The following is a 14,710-nucleotide window of genomic DNA, read 5'->3' on the forward strand; positions in this document are numbered from 1 at the left end:
TGCCAGCTGTCTGTAAAGAATTGATGATTTCCCTCAATCTGAATGACAAAATTTTGCCAGAAGTGTTCTGTTATTTATAAGAATAGGACTAGAGAGTATGTTGTTTTCCTGAAGTTAAAAAATGCTGGCAATGCATCCATGAGGAACTTTAAAATCCCCTTAACCTGGGTAGAAACCTAATATGTTGTGGGGAGAAGAGCATAAGAAAAGAGGGCAGAGCACAAAACAACCCTTGGTCTTCTTTCCCAGTCCTGATGGGATGCAGTGGTGTGGGAAGAGCTTCTCACATCTGCTGCTGAAGATGTTAATCAATCACACTGTAGGCACAGCAATTAGACTAATTCTGCAGCATGGAATATAACCTTCTCCACTCCATCAACTCTCAACAGGTTCCTCTCCCACCCTGAGAGACAGGTAATACTCTCTTTCACAGAAGGTAGAATATGGCAATCAAGCCCCCATAAAGAACGGGAAATATAAACAGATGATAAAATTACACCCTTTCTTACTGCCACTTCCATGATATTTTTTTGGCTTTTTATGAATCACAAATGCAAATTCAAAAAAAGCAGGAGGTGGCTGTTGATTTGGAGCAGGTCAGTGCCTGTAGTGTAATGAAGATCTCAGTGTTTTATTGGAAATGCTGTGAAGAGAGAACATCCCAATATTATCTTTGCCTTTTCGGTTCTGTTTATTCTCTGAAATCAACGTACTAGAAAACATCACGTGTAATTAAAAACTGCATAACAATATATATGTAGAAGAGAAAGGAATCAAAGCGCAATGGAAACTAATCCTGAAAGTTACTGGCTTTTGAAGATTGACTGTGCAACTTTAATAAACTTTTGCCAGGTTTTATTGCATAGCTATCTCTAATTGGCAGTTTGGAAGTACAGTATTTGCTACAATTAAAAATGCATATAAGTAAACTGCTCTATTGCAGTAATTGAATCTGTAGAAACTTTTGTTGTTAGTGGTAAGCCTACATACACACCCTCCCTTCATTAGCCCACTCAAATACTTCAAAAGCAATAAAACCAGATCCTACATCTGGCGTCCACCCTTTAAAGCCATATGCTTTGTGACACAGTGTTCTTTCAATTAGTTGTACTTCCTTTGCCTTATCTACTCAGAGCCTGAGTACATCTCTGGATAAACTTGTTGTGCCATGTCTTCCCTGTGAGAACTCTGTTCCAAATAACCAGATGTTTAATGGTGTCCTACAGGAGGATTTGGATTAATGGATTTCTGAATGTATCCTTGTTACATGCTAAATACTGGCTACAATGACAGCTTTGCTTTCATAGCACAAAAATGGACGCACCCCTGTGAAGTCAGTTCCTTACTAGGTCACAGCATCCATAAAATTGTTAGATTGTGATTTCCTAACAGGTAATCAAAAGTTTGTATAGTGCGGTGCCTTCTCTGCATCTGCCTAGCAGTGTTTTTGGTATTACTGAACAACCAGTTTACTGTGTCCTTCATGTCTCTATTTTAAACTCCCTCATTCTTTTCCATTATGAAGCTAGATGATAGTTAAAAAAAGAATAATCACTACTTCTTTCCAGCATGAAGCAATGTAGAGCAAACAAAAGCAATTGTCAAGCAAACAGTTCCTTTTCTCCATAACAAGCACTTGATGTAGTCAGAAAATTGCATTGATTGCAGTTCATTTGTATTCTTAGAAAGCATGGAGAAAACCATCAAAAGCTTCTTAAATGATTGTTCCTTTCTCTTCCCCTTCCCATCATCTCTACCAACGTAGCCCATCCACTTTAACATCTGTCAGTGTAGTTTTGCATTCAGTGCCCAAGAGAACACAGAATACACAGTGAATAAAGACAGCTCTGTTAATCATAATCTACCTTCCATTTTAGCTTTTTTACACTTGTTTTGAGACCATCACTTGATTTCTCTAAGCAACAAATAGCAAGTCTTCAATATTTTTGCAAAGAAATATAAGCAGATAGCGAAAATGCACTCAGGAACTTGTAACACCCTTTATTTTAGTGGGTTGAGAGTAGCCCTGCAGAGAAGGGCTTGGGGATGTTGATTGATGAGAAGCTCAACATGAGCCAGCAGTTTGCTCATGCAGCTCAGGGGGCCAGCAGTGTCCTAGCATGCATCAAGAGCAGTGTGGTCTCAGATCAAGAGAGGTGATTCTCCCCCTCTGCTCTGCTCTTGTGTGACCCCACCTGGAATACTGCATCCAGTTCTGTTGTCCCCACCATATGAAGGACACAAATCTGTGGAAACAATATGGATGCATTCTGTGAAAATAAAGTCTTACATAATTCAGTTTCTCTCTAAGGTTCCTACCTTGCCAAATGCAAGCTGCCCAATATCACCTTAAATAAATTTAGATGTGGTTTATAATGCAGAGGAACAGCAGAGATCCTTCTTGAGTAAAGAATTTTACTACATAGGCACTGAAGGCTTTCTAGGCTTTTGAAATATAAATCCCTTGATCAGGCACATAAAGAGATCGGAATAGTAACAGAGAAGCACAAACCAGCTTGCTGAAGTCAGAGACTTCAAAGGGTCCATGGTAAAATTAAGAGAAGGACTTACTTGTCTCAAAGACATTCAGAAGAAAATAACTTTTTCTTACTTTTTAAATAGTAGAATGCCTGTGCCGTTGTTTCTTGGAACAGCATTGCTATTGTTGCTTGTGTAAGCTGTGTTGGGGTGCAGCAAGGTGAAACAAGTGCTTGATGGTACAAAGACACTTTCACTGAGCACAAAGAAAGAGACTGAAAAATCCATCATGCTTAGTCTGCAGATCCAAGTGCACAAAACTAAGCATGCTGAAAACTTACCACACATCTAAATAAAAGCAACAAATGAAAGCAAAATGGATATGTCTGGTGGTATGGTATGGTGAAAATACAGCATTAAATATAATCCTTACTGCTCTCAGGGACGAGATGAAACTTAATGATCAGACTAGCATCTTCAAAACAAGAAGTGATGTGGAACATCCAGTTTGAGATACTGAAGCTTTCAAAGTGCTGAAGGCCAGCAAGCCAAAGGCAGACATAGCATGACAAAAACCTGAGCCAATCTATCTTCTGCTGAGAACAGAAGCCTAAGCAATTTCCAGTTGAGTCCCTATTTTTCAGTTACTTAAAATTCTAAGGAACTGAATCTGTAATACTGTAATAATGATTCAATAAATAAATAAATAAATTACTGCTCAGTAATAAGTAACCTATTAAGTGATATGGACTAACATGCAATTGGAAGCAGTCACATTATTTTAACATGAAAGCTTCTGAGAAAAACAGTAATAAAAATCCTATTCATGCATAAAGGCATAGGAATTATTTTAGTAATAGTTGTCATTGTTGTGTTTGTTCTGTTTATTATACTACAGTTCCAGTAAAATAAATTATACAAACAAACTAGTGCAATATAAATAATAAGAAATTAATTAGTACAGGCAAAATAACTATTTAAGAGCTTTTCTTGTTGTTATTGTAGTAATTTGTTGTGCAGGCTTAAATTTGAACAAATAAAAAAATTAATGGGCCTAGTATATGTACATAGAAGTTTCTCTGGTATAGTTTCAGCAATCCCACTGACCACAAGAAGACTAGTTCTGTGATAAAAAGGGAAATCAGATTAATAGGACTGGTCTCTGAGTACACACAAATAAAATCTAAGAATATAAAATACAACAAGTTAAAATAGAAAAAATATAAATTAATATACATCTTGTAATAATAAAGTATAAGAACATGAAGTAACTGATTTAATTATCATGCATACATGGGGTGATTCTGTCCTCTCATCAGTAAAATAACAAAGGAAAAATAATACCATTTTGCCTGCAGCAAGGGAGTGAAGGGAAAATGTTTTCCTGTCTTTTACTCTTCTTGTCAAAGCTTTGTATTTATTTAGTTTTCTCAGCCTCACCAAATTCCCTCTTAGCTCTTCCTGCTACCCTGTTAAGGACCACATTGCTTTGCTGCAGTCTGTGAGATGCATGAAAGGGGGAAATGTGAAAGAAGCACTGAGATCTTGGCATATGCAATGTCAGAAGGCCCCCTGAACCCACAGGCTAGAGAAACAGCAGAGCTGCCAGCTTGGTGGCACCGTACTGATAGCTGCATGTGTCCACAACTCTGAAATTGACTTGTCAGTTTATAGCAGACCTGCAAAACATTTACTGATAAGGTGCTGAGAAACATCTTATGCTCCAGAAAGAAAAAGGGAGTTAGGTGGTCACACCTGCAGCCCTCCTCTAGGGAGAAGTGGAACACACAAGTGACCAGAACTGACCAAAAGGAGTATTGCATCCCATTATGTGTCATACTCAGTATAAATCTGAGGGGTCACGAGGGTCAAGTTCTATTCATGCATGTCTGGCACACTGAGATGATTCCAGACATGTGTTCCTGCCTCCAGCCCCCCCTCTGCTGCTGACTCCAGGAGCCCAGCCTGGGACTTTCCCAGGGCTGCCCTGCAGCCTCGGTGGTGATGTGAGCATTACTAGGGGAAGGAGGGAGGAAAAGGATCTCACTTTTGTGTGTATTTGTATATATTTAATCATTATTCCTTTTTCATCATCATTGTTTCATTAAAGCTGTGTAATTCAGTTTCCAGCCTAAAAGTCTCCCCCCTTATTCTCTTTCCTTTCTCTGTCAGGGAGGGGGATAAATAGAGAGCATCTGTCATTCGTTTAATTGCCAGCCCAGTGCTAAACTGACACACTGGAGTACTTTTAGAGTTCAGACTTGCTGTACTGGACCATCCAAAGCATTTCCTCATTCCACTAGCAAACAATAGTAAATTTCTAGGAGGATAAAAGTAATTTTTACATGTAAATGTCATGTCATTTGTTAAGGCCTTCTTATATGTAAGTTATGTTATGTTATGATGTTATGTTATGTTATGTTATACATAAGTAATACATATGTTATATGTAAGACCTGGCAAAGTTGGAAAAGGATGTTGTTTTTCTTATTAATCTATAGGGGTTATAATGAGCACAGCAAGAAAAGATCTCCTCACAGCAAGACTTCTAGCACTGTTAAGTCTATGCCATGATGATTCCCTGTGTGAGCCAGTGGGATTCCCCCAAGAAAATTAGGACCATCTATTCCTAGTTGACTTCACTTGTAATGAAATCATCCCTAAATTTTATCCCCTGTTTTCAGGTATAACTTGTCACAAGCACTTGTAGGAATTTGCCATTTTCTTCTGGCTCCAAATTTTATCACCTCCCATTTCCTATATTTCTTTGTTCACTTACTCCCACCCAAAATGTTTATCTCACTTTCTACATGTATTGAAGGAATAACATAGTCTGTCTTGTAGCAGCAATAGGGGAAAATTCAATGTTATCAACCAAGCTGCCGTGGACTAATATTCCTGTGTTTTGGGTAGTACATGCAGACCATGCACTCCCAACTCGAGGCTGCCCCCCTGGCTGTTTGACTCACAAGGATGCATTGATTTGCCTCAACTCCCTCTATTTTATGTTCAGATACTTCTCCACCAGAGTCCAGAAAAAACTGCAATAATAAGCTTCCAGCATCAGATTCACAGCTAATGTGACTTATAATTGGAAAAAACACTTTAAACAATGAATTGCAAACCTGCTTGACTAGAAATGGCCTCTACTGGGCATTTTTCAAGCTGAGAAAAATCTAGGCAACAACAAAAAAGAGATCATTTACTCCATTCAGTACCTGCCTAGTTAAGAGAAGAGTTCTTGCAAATTGCTCAGCTAGCTTACTTTTCTAGTAATGTTGGCATACAGATCTTCAAAACTAAACATTCTTTTAGTCCAATGTATTAATTTTTTACCTCAGCACATTTACTCAGAAATTCCATGTTCTGAGATTTTCTGCTTGTCCAGGTTAAATTCTTTGCTGTTTCTTGCAACTTAGGATCAATTGAAGTGCCACTGGATCTGAAAACTCTGACAAACCTACCACTGAAAGTAATTTTGCTTAACTCACTTCTCTCCATATGTATCTGAATTTCTTCCTTACATTCCTTGACATAGCAGGCCAGTGAAAGGCTGCTCAGGCCCAAATTATCCACAGATTCATTCTCAACAAAGTAAGAAAATGTTAGATGGTAATTTTCAATCTATAGCCTCTTCCTAACAGTCTTATACACAATTCATTGGCTTGTCCTTGGGGTGGTCTTGTAGCACAGCTGGACATAAGTTCTATTTCCAGATCCTACCTATGACCTTAACATTCATAAAATTTGAGACTAGGCAATTCAGTGCTACAACAGGCTCTATCCCTGACATTAAATTTTCCTTTGAAATGCTGAATGTGCTTTCATCTTCAAGAAAACAGGTGGTCTTAATTTGAAAATAGCAGCATTTAACATTAATCAGGATTTCTTTAGATGGATGCAACAGCAATACCTTGCAGACACATTAGATGAAAAGGAGTTCTCAGTATCAGCTGACCTTGTAGGGACTATACAACATAATGAATCCTGTATGTGACTCCTGTTTTAATAAAGAACATGTTTTACTCCTCCTGCTGGTTGATTGCATGAGAATAAGAGAGACTTCTCTCATGGTCATAAGAGAGACTTCTCTCATGGTCATATCTTTGTCATGGACATATCTTTATGTGTTCACCAGATCCAGAGAACCTGGAGTGATGGAGACATCTCTGTAAATCCTAAAGCAAACCTACAATATAATCTATTAGTCTGAAAAATAATATTCTGCTTCAGACTCAGTCTTGGGTCCTCTTTTGTTCTTTAGCAGGGGAAAAGAGGACAAAAGCAGGAGGGCATACTGGCACAGAGGTCTCCTTACAGATTGGGCTAGGGCAGGGACACAGGGGCAGAGTTCAATGTTCACTGAAGCATAAATACATACACACACACTCACATATATATTTATATATAAAAGAATATCTGCAAAGAACTTGAATATTTTCTGCTGCTCCAGGAAGGGGCTGGCTTTGGGCTTCTGAACTCACTGCAGTGTGGGGTCACATTCACACAGTGCTAGCCCAGGACAAAATAAGCCACTCACTCATTAAAATTCTTTTGTATTTCAAGCAGTTGAAAACCTTACCATGCAGATTTGCTGTACTGCAGTTAAATCCTGATGCGTGGAGGGACTTCATGTACTCTTGGAGGACAGCTACCTTTCAGAAGCATTTTGACTTTCTAAAGGCTATTTTCAGAATGATTTCTTAGTTCTCATAGGATATTTCTGTCAGAACTGTGAAAATATACTTAAACTGCTGTGGATAAACTTAATTATAAGTCTTGCCAAAAGCACGGGTTAAAGTCCTCCTTGCTGTTGCTGACTACAAGTTTCTGCCTGGCTGGAAAAAGTCAGCTGCTTCAAGCCCAGCAGCATTTCCATGACAATATGGTGTTGACATTGCAAAAATTAAAATGGTAATTTCTAATGTTTTTCTTCTATTTCCTACTTTGTAGTTTACTGAATGGAATGGTAGTTAAAGGGTTTCTTTGCAGCGATTACGAGATAGGAAAAAGTCCCCAGGCAAAGCCTCAGCACTTCTCCTTTGGCTACTCTAACTAATAAACTAGAAATCCTTGCCTCCTGTACAAAACAGTTCTCTTGATGGACCTTGGTGAGACATAAGCATCGTCATCCTTGCTCCATAGGCCTAAGAACTGAAGCACTGGGAGGCATAAACAGCACTGGAACAATTACAAGGTAAAAAAGGAGGCACTAAGAATGACAATAAGTCCCATGTTTCTCACGAACTGCTACCAACAATATCTCTCACATGATATAAAGAAACCATGCATGGTACAAACTGCTTGCTTAATTTGCACTAAAATATAATCTTTCGTGTATCAACAGCTGTGTGGAGGATTTATGCATGGTGCTGACAGAACATTCAGCTGGCTCCTCTGTATTGCCCTCATTGGTCCTCCTTGTTCATATCAGGCTTCTTTTGCAGTTGATTCACTGAAACATGCTTGGCTCTTCAAGGCTTTCCATGAAAATTTGGTCTACGACTTCAGCACAGCTGAACTGAAGCCAAGTGGCTAAACTTCACGTCTCCATGTCATACTGTCTCCAAACCACAGGTAATTTTCAAATATTAGCTCCTACCTTACAGCTACAGCTGCTGCCTTTTCACTGCAGTTCAGGGAGAGCTGTAATTTGTCTGCCCTCCCTTCATCTGTGTTTGGGGAGACATGCTAATGAATGGTGGTCATTCTGTTACCCCTGGGGTGGTACATCCTCTGCTGGCTCCCATCCCCCAGCTCTTGCAGAAATTCTGTCTTTCTCAAAAGTTTCAAAGCACAGAGAGAGGATGAATGAAACAAAAGGACACAGAATGAAAGCTTTAAAGGTTAGGTGTAGCGGGAGGAGCCATTCTTGCTCCTGAAGCTTGACGAGCTGCTGGTCTCTTCCAGGACTCCAGCCACCACACAGCGCTTCCAGGGTAGAAGTGTAGCGGGAAGAGCCTTTCTTGCTCCAGAGGCTCGACGAGCTGCTGGCCTCTCCATTGCCTCACACCAGAGTGAGCTGAGGTCCCTTCTGTGGGTGTGTGTCCCACCTTTATTGGCCCCCTGGTCTTGCTCATGCCCAATAGGGGCCTGTCCTAATCAGGCACAGGTGGACTCACACCCACTCTTTGGCAGCTCAAGGCACCTGGTTGACAATATCTCTCTACAGTTAGGCTTATCTTTCACCATCCACCATTAAGGAAGGGAGGGTGGAAAGGACCTCTTTTGCTTTTCAAAAGTCTTTACAGGAGGGCAGAGATCTTAAGACAGAAAAGCTAATCTGCTGCTGCTTCTTGTCCACCTCCCTTCTTTCTGCCATATGTAGTTCCTTGTCACTCCCAGAATCACTGCCTTGCCCTGGAGCCCATGGTATGGAGCAGAAGTGAATACCAGTCATCAGGTAAGATAGGGTCACAAAATTGTTTTTTAAGATGAAATGTGAAAGCAAATATCTGCTTCAATATATTCCCCTATACACTTGCTTCAGTAACATAAGAAAAGGAAAAATGATCTATGTGCTTTACAGCCATGTAGACCTATTAGATAGTGAAGCTCTTTCTAATTCCTATGTCACCCTAACAAGCAGGCAACACTTTAAACTTTTGCACTGTTTTACTAATCCTTCTAGACACACTTGTGCCCAGTTTTTCTGGAAAACATAAATATGACTCAATGGCACTGTTTCAATGCAACGTCTAATACTCTCACCTTTGCTTATCCTGTATATTGAAGACCCACAGAAACTCCAGCATCAAGGATAATATTGAGTATACTGTGAAGGTATTTGTCAGAACCTAATTAAAGAATTTTTCCTAAATCTTGTAATTTTCTGTCAGATGCAATTGGACCCCTATAAGTATATATTCTTCCAGACAAAAAGTCTGGGACAAAACTAAGTATCTGCATTGAACTGAAAAATACTTTTTTCTAGCACACGTTAGAATCCCAATACTCCTGGGTGAATTCAGCATCATTTTTCTTATTATGCTCTCCATTTGTTTCTCCAAATCCATGTTCGTATTCTGATTTTCTGACTTCCGCCACTAGTCAGCACTTGTCTATCCTAACAGTAATGCAAGCTGCCTATTTTCTTCTGTACTGCAGCCCAAACTGCCTGACAGAAAATAATGGTATTATCCCTTTCCAAAAATAATCCCTTACAAAAATATCTGCAAAATCACTTCAGGAATTAGGATTTCTCATCCGCCTCTCCAGTTTCTTATGCTATTAATGCTGAATAGGTAAGGTATTTGGGGCACAGAGGCCACTGCATATGGCCTTCCCCTGGTTAATATTTACAGAGTGCTATTATTGATATTGTTATACAGGTTCTGAAAGTGCTCCAAGATCCAGTTGTGGAGCAGGACTCTATTTAAAAAAGCTACACCTTAATACATACTGAAGTGGTGCCCCTATCACAAAGATTTTACAGTCTACAAAATAAGACTGTCAAGAATACCTACAATTTCCCAGAGGTGTACAGAACAGGACTGCCAACAAAAAGTGTTAAAAAATCATGAGCCATTCCCTAGAAAATAGTAAGGGTGGTATAAAAATCATGAGATCTTAAAAAATCGTAAAAGATGAGTTCTGCTTGCCTTCAGAGCATTTACAGTGTGTTACTGTTATATAACTTAATGTTTAATGTCACTGGGGCTTTTACAGCTGGATGTTGATATTCTAATGAGTTCAGGCAAGTGAAAAAGCTGAGGCCTAGACACAGCCAGATAATATTTTGAGTCTTATAATAAACCACCTGGTGACAAATTGGCAATGCAATGGTTGTTTAGCTCAGACCAGAAAGGATTTCAAAGGCACTGAGCATTTTCACTTTCTTGAAATAAGCCAAAAGGTCACATCATGTGCTTGTAACTCATTTTTGAGGGTTGCACAGCCAATTATTCTGAAGAGCTTTCTCCGCTTCACTCTCCAGGTCTTCAGGTATGTAACTTATTTCCTTGAACTTACTCAACATTCTCTAAAGTGGAGGTCATGAACTCATCCATTTCAATGTGTTACCAAGGGACTTGAGCTTTAAAATAATTCAGTCATTTGATATCATTATCTTCTATCAAGAAAGTGTTCTGCTTCATTATATCTTCATTAAAACAAGTCTCAAAATGGCATGTGGGTGAAGAGAGCCCACCAATGCCATCGGTGAAGTGTGAAAGAGCAACTGTCTGCAGGAATCGATACTTTTATGTATGTATTACATATGGATTAGAGCAGCTACATGTGTGATATACCATGACGTTATGAGTTATTTTACAGAACTGCTGCAGCAGCAGTAGATTATTATCCTAGACTTTGCTCCTTCTTCAAATATACCATATTCACCATATACTAATGCATATGCATGTTGCACACCATGGTGACAAAACAAGGTTAGTCCAACATAGCACGGCGATATAATATCATCATTGCCCCAACCCAGGTGCAGAACCTTGCAGTTGGCCTTTTTGAACTTCATGCAATTTGCAGGGGCCCACATTTCAAGCCTGTCAGGGTTCCCTGGATGGTATCCTTTCCCCCCAGGGTGTCAGTGACAACAGCTTGGTGTTGTCAGCAAACCTCCTGTGGGAGCACCCAATCCCACTGTCTATGTCCCCAGCAAAGATGTTAAACAGCACCAGTCCCTGTAGTGACCCCTGAAGAATGCCACTCATTACTGTGCCCACTTGGGCAAAGAGCTGTTGATAGCTACTCTTGGAGTGTGATCATCCAGCCAATTACTTACTCACTGAGTGGTCCACATCTCTCCAATTTAGAGACAAAGATGAAGTGCAGGACAGTGTCAAATGCTTTGGAAATGGGACATGACTGAGGCTGTAGCTCTGTCATAGAAGGCTACCAAATTTTGCAGGCAGGATTTGCCCGTAGTGAAGCCACATTGTCTGTCACCAGTCACCTTTTTATTTCCCATGAGTCTCAGCATTCTTTCCATAAGGAAACTGTGATGCTAAAGAAGAAACATAAAGCTAAAGAAGGATGCTGTAAGAAATATGTATTGTTCATACTCATCCTTGACATTTTCTGTAACTAGGAAGGAAAACTTTGCAGTCATCTTGGTCTAGCTCTTTTCGTGGACACTTAATGAGCTGAATACTTAAGAAAATTAAGAATAATTCTTAAAACTATTACCCCAATATTTACACAGATTTATACAGCTGCTGGCTCATCATTACTTCAAAGATATGTTATCATACTTCCTCATAGTCAAATGAGAAGTGCTGGACTTAAATAAATATACCTGTCATTGATGACTTTCAGAGCATGGCTTTCCTTCAGCCCTCTGTAAATAATACATAACATTTAACTCTTGATTTGTGAAACATGTTTTTATACCACCTCCCCAGTCTGCTTGCCTACCTTCTTACAAATTTAAAGGTCTGCAGCCAAGAAAACACACAGGCATTGTAGTAAATATTTACACTACTTAAAACAAGAATGAAAAGTTTCAAAGCATTTCTCACCAATAGAAATTCCTTTAAATTGAAAACTGATCTGTTCCAGTTTTCATTAAAATTGGTGAAAATATTCACAGTATTCTTAGTAGAAACAGGACAACAACTTAGAAAAAAACAGAAGTGATCTAGAACATAATGTTCCAGATCCAAGGTTTAAAAAGTATATTAGGTGCATCATTATCAAGGAATTCTAGTAAAGACATCATTACTTTTTTACATTGCTTGGATGCAGGTGAGTTATTTTGACCTAGGAGTTTAAAATAGTCTGATAAAACACTAATGTGTAGTTGAGATAAAACAAAACTGGGATTTGGCAGGAAAAAGATATGTGGCATTAGAGGGCATAGAGTAGCAAATAAGAATCCTACCTTCAGCTGTCATCTTCCTCCCAGCTATGATTCCACTGGCTCCAACAAAGTTGAAAAAATCCCATTGATCTGGCAAAAGAAGAGAAGGGAAAGGGAAGGCAAAGGGGAAAGGGAAAGGAAAGAAGAAGAAGCTTTTCCTGTTTTGTTTTGTTTTTTTTATTTTAGGCCAAATCCAGACCATTTAACTGACAAGGAATGTATTTTGACCAATAACTCAGTAGAGGAAAATAGAAAGAAAGATTACTAATTTAATAAGGTTTAGAGTGTCTTTGGTAAGACACTGTGCTGAAACGGGAAAACCTATGAGGACAATCTCTTTTCAGCGGTGTCCAGCAACAGGACAAAGAATGATGGGTATAAGCTAGAACATAGGAAGTTCCACCTCAACATGAGGAGAAACTTCTTTACTGGAAGGCTGATGGAGCACTGGAACAGGCTGCCAAGAGAGGCTGTGGAGTATCCTGCTCTAGAGATTTTCAAAACCCACCTGGATGCATTTTGATGTGGTTATCCTGCCCTAGGTTGTCCCGCTTTGGCAGGGGGGTCGGACTAGATGATCTCTAGAGGTCCCTTCCAACCCCTAACATTCTATGATTCTATGAAACATAGGAGAAAGGACATACTGGCAATCTTACTGAAAGGTATAAGCAGGTAATAAGGATCCCTCTGTGTATGGAGAGCTAATTACTGGTACAGAAATAGATATGTCTTTAAAATTAGAATCAGAATCGCAGAATCATATAATGTCAGACTGGAAGGGACCTCAAGGGTGCAGTCCTTCTAATATTACTTTCTATATGATATGTCATAGCACCAAAACTTTCCACCACTGGGTTTGATTCATTAAATACACCAATACAGTATCTGGTTGCTTAAATCTAACCTACACTGGATTAAAAAGGATCTCTATGTGCAAAGACACTATTGCCATAAAGCCAGTATCCTCCCCCAAAGTAATAATAATTAAAAAATCAGCTCTGCATCTGGAGATAGTCAAAGCATCTGTCAAAGAGGTCTTGTTTATTTTACAGCTTGCTTTTTTTTTTTTTTTTTTTTTTTTTTTCCATATCCAGCTACCTTACATTGTGTATTTTGCAGTTAGTCTTTAAGGTCAGATGTCAGAAGGCACAGATCCTAGACTATAAGGAAAAAACCTGCCACTTTGAGTGGTTAGTTGCACTTAAGTATTCTTACACACATAAAACATAGCTTTGTGTCACTTCCTTGAGCTTCATTTGCCTCTTCACTGAACTGCATCCAGAATGACACTTTTAGTTTCTGTATCTTAATTTCAGCCTTCATATTGGGCTAGAAAGCTAGAGTAGAACCAAAGCAAGGTGACTTTGCTAATAGCCTAGTTCTGGCATGCAGAGATAAAAGCACTGTGCTTGATGGCTCATGCTTAGTTAACTCCATGAAGATTTTACTCTTTATCTTACTGTATTCCAAAGGCAAAACAATTTCAGTTACTGTGATGATAAAAGAAGCCAGTGAACCAACATGGTCCAGCACCAACAGATGACAACGGGAGATTTTCACAGTACTTAAAAATACTATCCTGTTTTCTTATTAAGATGAGATATGTTAAACAAGAATTGATTACTCTCTGTCTTGTATTTTGTATGTGCTCCCTGACTTTATGGCATTACAAACCAGTTGCAAACTTCCCATCTTGTGGGCTAGCCTCAAACAGAAAAAGCAAACTCAGTTATCCTACCTATATTCTAGTTAGATTACTAGCACCTCTTTTTTTAAGTCTTTGCCAAATACTGTTGTTTTATCAAAACATTTTAAAAAATGCATTACCCAGAGTATCAGCATTTCCTAGTGATGTGATTTCTTCTAACCATTGCATGTATCAGGAAAAGCAGGAAAAGGCATGTCATTATTTTTCTGTGGATCAAATGAAATTCCACCAAAATTTTACACTAATTATAATAATAGACTGACCTAGGTAGAAAGAAGTTGAAGAACTAAATACGTAAATGTATAAAACTCAATTACTTTTTCCTCTCTTAACTGCAAACTCTGAAGATATTTTTAAGGAGTATGAAGAGGCAAGCTTCCATTTGCCATACCATGTTGTTGTGTTTTCCTGTAAGACCTCTCTACTTCTCACAGCACTGAGACACTTAAATGCCTCAAAAATTTGAAAGTATTTCTAGCCTCTGAAATTACTTGCTACGTTCCTATGTAATGAACTTAAATGTTGCTAAGACTGTTCTGCAGACTGGAAAAGAATGTTGAGTTACAGCGATACACACATACCAGGCCACTATGTGGTAAGAGCTTGTCAATATAATAGTTATTTATGTACTTATGAATGATCCTAGGTTGACAACAAAGTAACCAGGATTAGCTTAGTCTTCAAGAAAACAATTATAGATGTAAATG

This window comes from Calypte anna, chromosome Z, assembly GCF_003957555.1.
Source record: "Calypte anna isolate BGI_N300 chromosome Z, bCalAnn1_v1.p, whole genome shotgun sequence".
In the NCBI taxonomy this organism is placed as follows: Eukaryota; Metazoa; Chordata; class Aves; order Apodiformes; family Trochilidae; genus Calypte; species Calypte anna.